The sequence below is a fragment of the Saccostrea cucullata genome, unplaced genomic scaffold, assembly GCF_032062105.1.
Source record: "Saccostrea cucullata isolate Sc308-1 unplaced genomic scaffold, CSIRO_AGI_Scuc_v1 ctg16938, whole genome shotgun sequence".
NCBI classification, from domain to species: domain Eukaryota; kingdom Metazoa; phylum Mollusca; class Bivalvia; order Ostreida; family Ostreidae; genus Saccostrea; species Saccostrea cuccullata.
This window is the reverse complement of record NW_026940264.1, coordinates 5,090-12,134: the sequence shown is the minus strand read 5'-3', so window position 1 is coordinate 12,134 and position 7,045 is coordinate 5,090. Positions and strand designations below refer to the sequence as shown.

At 35.4% G+C, this 7,045-nt stretch overlaps 1 pseudogene; it reads left to right on the top strand.

Moving 5' to 3' along the window:
• Nucleotides 1–1,154: 1,154 nt before the first annotated feature.
• Nucleotides 1,155–2,731, top strand: LOC134255049 (uncharacterized; annotated as a pseudogene).
• The last annotated feature ends 4,314 nt before the right edge of the window (nucleotides 2,732–7,045 follow it).

The window sequence follows — 7,045 nt, the reverse complement described above, 5'->3', positions numbered from 1 at the left end:
TTAAAAATACAATAGTCGAAATAAATATTTAAATTACTTAATATTTTCTACTTTCATTTAAATTTTGATTTCAACACGTGTTTATGAATTAGGAAACTATTAAAGCTGTTGGCTTTAAAGGAAGAATAACTTTTGTGCTTATTTTACATTTTAGATTGATTGATTGTATAGTGTTTAACGTCCCTTTCGAGAATTTTTCACTCATATGGAGACGCCACCACTTGCCGGTGGAGAACTGCAAATTTTGTCCTATACTCGGCACTCAGTGCCATTGAGCAGGGAGGGATCTTTCTCGTGCCAGCACCTACTGCGACACGGGGTCTCGGTTTATACGGTCTCATCCGAAGGACCGGTCTCCACGTCCCACGGTGGGATTCGAACCCGCGACGAAAGAATTGACTCCTTTCTTCGCGACTCTAGAGCAGACGCTCTAACCACTGCGCCACGCGGGCGACCTTTACATTTTAGAAGGTAAAGACATAAATTGGCGATACTTCCCACTGGTTATGGTAAAAGCTTAATTTTTCAATTAGCTCCTCAAGTGATTATGCGGAGCAGGAACATTTCGGCCTCCAAAAATGTATGTTTGAAAATTACACCATTTAACAGTACAATGCTTAGTCAAATACAGGCCCTACATTTAATGAGAATATCAGCATGTTTCTTGGACTTCTCTTGTAGTAAGGCCCAGCCATTTCAATACGACAGGGACTGTGATGAGAGCGGGGATGATGCTGACAACTATGCAAGTCAAATCCTGACAACTGCCCCCATTTCAGATATACTGGAAGGGAAGTATTCCGTTATCTATGCACATCCCCAGGCACTCCTTAGCTGTCCTCAAGGCGAAAGACTGCTAAAGCAACTTCAGAAAAATGATACTTGTTTGCATTGCAATTGATGAGGCACACATCATACTAGAATGGTAGGATACAATATTATTCTTAAAATTTCTTTGTTGACTGTACAAAAATTATCAGTCTTTCTCCTAGGCCTCTGAATTTCTATCAATAAGTCATACATATACCATGATTTATAAGACTAATATCTATACCCCCTCTTTTTTCAGAGAGAATTGACATTTTTATATTTCAATGTCGCTCTTCAAAATAAACCCTTTTCAGCTACCTTACATTTGCATGATCTATGCTAACAGTGGGCCCTTTAAGATGGCAACTGGCAACCATCTCAATTATATGTAGTTAAATGTTCTTGATGTTAAAAATACTTGTTCTCTTAGGTTTTCCCTATTTTATACCCAGCTCCTTGGGAGAGGGGGAATACTGTTTTACCCTTATGTGTCTGTCGTTCTGTCCGTTACAAATTTATCGCATTTTTTCAGCATCTGCTCATTACATGCTTGAATTTTAGCCAATTCTTTGCGGAGGCATGCCGCGTGTATTCAAATCGATGCCATCTTCCTATTCATCGGTGTGTCTGTCCCTACCAAACATTTTTCAACAAATTTTCATATCAGTTTTTAGTTCAAATTTGTTGCTCAAATCTGATTTTAACATTATAATTCTCCTTCGGCATTCAGTAACGTGGTGTCATGTGAGATATGCTTGCTAGTTCCTAGATCAGTTTTTGCTGCTATTCCCAGTGCGAGCGCACGTGTTTTGTTTATCTTCTGAAAGTGTGAAAGTGATTACACGCGGGATTTTGAGTTTGTGAATTATGACTGATTTGGTATTACAAAGACTTGCAATGGAATATGAAGTCAGAAAAGACAATGATTCGTCGTTTGAGGTGGCAAATGCCCGGTAATTCTCGGTAGTCCTCAAAATCCCGGACCCAGCACTAGTACTCCGTTGAAGGAACAGCAATACATGTATATTCCGGATTCGTCGTCAGATTCTATCAAGCTGTTGATAGAATCACAACAGAAGCAATTCAATGATTTCCAATCATTAGTGATTGAGGAAATTAAATCCACTAATGCGTGGATTGAGTTTTATGGAAGAGCCCGTTACAAAGAAAGCAAAGTTATCTAATGATGATTTGGAGATATATAATCCAAACAGAGAGGAAAATTCCTCGCAAGAAAAAGAAGAGGCAAAGCCAGAATCAAATACCTCAATTGTGTCTAAACTTTCTGACAAATTTACATCTTTTGAAAAAAACGGGCCCTTCTATTAATGTGGAACTATCCAAGATTCTAAAATCGATTGTTCGTGATCGGCAAACTAAGAAAGATGATGAAAAAAGAAGAACCGATCTCTTGGAAAAGAACCCACGACCTGAAAATTGTGATTTTCTATCAGCTCCAAGGGTGAATACCGAAATTTGGAGAAAGACATCTACTTATAAATATCTAAAGATATCGAATTTCAAAAATCTAAATCTTCAGTTCTACGGGCTCTTGGACCGGTTGCATATGTGTTGGAAAAATTGGTGGAAAAAGATCCAAAAGGAGAGAATGAGGAAACTTCTCCGCTAATCGAGAGTCTAATGGATGCTGTAGTTCTCGTCACTATGGCCAACGATGACATGAACGAATTTAGAAGGAGCAATATCAAGCCTGATCTGCATACGGAATATAGATCTTTGTGTTCTAACCAGGTCCCTGTGGCCGAAATGCTTTTTGGAGACAACATTGCCGATCAATTAAAATTAATTCAAGAGGCCAACAAAGTTCCATGGAAAGAAAGTTGACAAATATCAACAGTCGACAAAGCCTTTTTTAGGATCAAGGCTTTCTTGAACAAATGGATCCAAGAAGGATCCTTGAGGGATTTGACAAGAAGAAGCTGGCCGATGTACTCACGCCAGAGTACATGTCATCGGAAGAGTCCAATGTTGACGGCGAAGGGGTGTTTATTGAATTCAAAGTCAAGCGCCTCCAATGTTTTCAATAATTGAACGACAATCTAGAGGAAGCTCACAAAGCCAAACTTTCCCCTCAGCACCTACGCCAGGTTAAGAAGAGAATGGAATTGCCTTCAATGAGGATTGCACCACAAGGCTGCCCCAGCTTCATCATTAGGGAGGAGGGTTGACGTTGAGGAAAGACAAATTTAGGAAAATAAAATCAAAATTCTACTGCTCAAACTATTAAATTTATATCAATTTGTCAATGTGTTAGAAACAAATATATTTTTTTCGTAATGCACTCACATAGAAGTTAAAAAAAATATTTGATAGTTTAGCATGCGTATGGAGTAGAAATTAAGATTTCTTGATGTACTATCCTGTCATAGTACATGTACTACTCCAAAACATGAAAAAAATTGGCTTATTTTGGTACTTTTTTTTTTTTTTATTTTATTATAAATTTCTGCAAAATATCAAACTTTAACAAACCATTTAAAATTTATTATAATTTAAAATTTATAATTTACAGAAACACAGTAAATTATCATATTTGTTATGCTTAAGTTTTAAAATGTTCATGTGTTTTTTTTTTTCTTTGATGTAGTGATAGTTATGTATTAATTTATTTTATCTATTTCAAGATGATATCCAGTTAATACGTATGAAATTTAAAAAGTTTAAGGTATATTTGTTTATTTTTTGACAATTTTCTCGAATGTATCTTGACATTGTTCTATTATTAATATAATGTTGATTTCTGACGTGATATTTGAAGTACTTACAGAAATATAGTGATTTTTCTCATTTGCGATACCCGTGAAAACGCCTGTGAAAATGAATTGACGGAGTATCACACTTTTGTCAAATAATGTGCAATGCTCGAGATATCGCCAACATAGATCCAAAATATGCACATTAAAACATGTAATAAACTAGGGTATTTGTGACATTCTTCTACAAAAAGCAAATTTGAATTTTAGAACGTTAAACTTCTGTAAAAAGGCTATACGGGAGGACGGACAGAAGATTTTCGACGAAAACTTGATTCGGACTGTAAAGAACGTGATTGAGAGTCACCAATGACACACCATATTCCATAAATACCTGCAATTTTTGGTTTTTAAACAAAAACAATAATGCTTAACTTTTTTAATAGATTTTAAGCTTGACCAAAAAAATATGTTGTTTGGATGTTGAGTAAATAAGGTAACTCGAACTGTACACTACAGGAATTCTTGGGAAATGTTGAGAAATGAAAGCTCAAAAATCTTGACAGTTGTTTGGATGATGAGTAAATAAGGTAACTCGAACTGTACACTACAGGAATTCTTGGGAAAATGTTGAGAAATGAAAGCTCAATCACATTCTAATTTATAATACCTACGACGTTGAAGATTTTGCTGCTCCTTGACTGTATGATATTCCTGGTAAATCACACAAAATTGATACCAATTTACAACATTTTGATATGAAATTTTGAAGACCATAAAAGTAGAGATTCTTTTATATTATGTGTGACATTTGCCCGGTTATGTCGTCAAATATTTTTTTCTGTGCAACAAGTCCGCGTGATTTTTTTAACGGCCCTCGTAAAATATCATTCATATTATTTTTGTTGTTGTGATAATAGAAAATTTATGAGCTTTGTAATTTTTGTAATTTAACTGCTGTTTATCTGGGAGAAAAAGGAATGTTCATGTATTTGTTTAGAGAAAAAACTATTCTCCACTGAAATAGTTTCAAAAGTATATAATGCACTCAGGTAAACTCACATGTCATTCAATAAATCAGAATTTATGGTTAAATGTTACGAAAATTTGGCTTTGAAACCAGTTGATGGTTCTAAAAAAGAGCCTGAATTGTCTGTATACTACGGATGAAAGGCCCATTATTGAGGACAAATGATCATTGTTAAGAAACCAAATAGTTGAAAATAAATGACTGAGTTCTCACCACCACCTCCCTCCTCCCAACAAAAAAACAAATTGAGTTGAAAACATCACTGAAAAAAATCTGAATGATCACTGAAAGTTGGCTGAAAGTAAGCTGAAAGATCACTGAAAGTTGTCCGAAAGGTCACTGAAAGTTGGCTGAATGGTCACTGAAATGTTCCTGCCATTCACCTGACTGGAAGAAAGCTGAATGGTAATTGAAAAGTACTTTATCAGTGACCATTCCGTAACAATTCAGTCGACTGAGTGGTGGGATTTCATCCTCTGTCTGCTCATCCTCTGTCTGCTCCTAACTTTAGAAGAATTAGCTGCAAAAGCTAAATCCTTGAACCACGAGGATGCAGATACGTTTGAGGAACTGGCAAGACAGGCGACATGAAACCAAGGGAAAATTAATATGTTGTCACTTGCGTTTACCATATAGGTGATAAAGCGTCTGATATTATAACTATAGCACTGTCGAAGTGCATGAAAGAGAAAAAACAGGAGAAAGACGAAACCCAGCAGAATAAAACGAAGCAGGAATGACAGTCCTCATAAGCAAAAGTATACCGATATTAATCGAATCCTAAGTACTGTATACAGGGAATTTTTGCTCCCGTTTTATTTTCGCTCCTTTCGCCCTGTCCTCATTTAGGCGAATTTAAAACGGGGCGAAATGAAATAATACATATAGTTTCTGTAACAAAACTATGAATGGGCGAATTTAAAACTGGTCAAAATTGTTTGCAAGTGTGAAAGGGCGAAAATTAAACGCGGCGAAAATAACCCTGTATACAGTAGTTCTTTTACCCAACATATGGTTAACCCTACGCCTACAACGGCATGCGTCAGATTAGACCATCCTATGGGCGGAGACAGCAATTTACTATTGGTTTATCCCGACAGCTTAGGCCGTGTCTGTTCTGTGATCGAATGGGGCACCTGAAAAGAACTGCGCAAAACTGAAGGCTATGAATCAACAGAAATAAAGTGTACATTTCCGTTGAATTGAGTACGAGTTGCATGACAACTCTTGGGAATTTAGCGATACTTATGCAATTTATTTCAGAAAACATGTAAAGTTTGTCGGAGCTTATATTTCAATGGCAATTGACTTTAAATATTAACTATATGACTTATTTGCGTCAAGCTAACTGATTTTACTTTGCTTGAACTTGTTTTGAATAAGGATAGTGTTAATGTGTATTAACTTTTCGTTCAAATAAACTACATATATGATAAAATCAAAATAAAGGAAAATAAAGACTGGTTACTTCATACACATGTATGTCATTATTTGAAAGGTTCTTACGATCAGTTCGGAGATACTCATTCACTAATGAGTCAATCACGAGGACTTTGACTGGTGTCTTCTAGCTATTCCCACTTTTTAAATATCTCAATTTCACCTATTCCCACTTGCAAATAACAACATATGTTTAGATTTACCTGTATTTTGAACATTTAAAGACAGAAAATAATGAATACATCTATGAGTTATAAATATGATTTATTTTGGATTTTTGAAATGATAAAAAGATCTTACAAGAAATAGCAACTTAATACCTAAATTTAAGAACATAGTTAATTATTTGTTTACTTAAAATTCCATCTACTCCCACGTGAAATTTCACCTTTTTCTACCTGATTTTCAGAAAGTGGGAATAGCTTGCATAAACCCTTTGACTTAGGGCCTTGGATCTCCGAACTTGTCCTAGGGGTTCATGCTGAATTTTGTGTCTTACCTACTTTCAGAATGAAATGGTTGAATTAACTTCAACTGGACAGCTTTCTATGGTTTTTTTTTAATGTTATGTAGCTAATGATAGAGATTGTTCTATCTGACGTATCCGTATCCGTATACGTATCCGTATCGAGATATGAAAGGCATCTCGATCCCGAACTATTTAATACAATTTCCATCTCTGTTTGTGGTTAAATAAGCCATAGTCCATGCATTAGAAAATAGCAATTAGCCATTTTTTTATTAAAAGTAATACACTGTAAACTGCTATACACCTCTATCATTTCGTAAAGAATATCTTTTTAAAAAAAGAAAGAAGATGAAGTCAAGTATAAAATATTTTGTTTAAATTATATTGTTTTAAAATTAATTTCATTTTGCTTCAAAATATTTGTAGGAAATCTCCCTCTTTTTTTCCTCTCGCTTAATATCTTTTATTGATTTTGTCTGTATTTTTCATATGCCATGTAACGGCTTACCAATCCCCCCCCCCCCTCCCACACACACACACACTGAAATACAACATACGTTATCATCAACGCAATCGATAAAA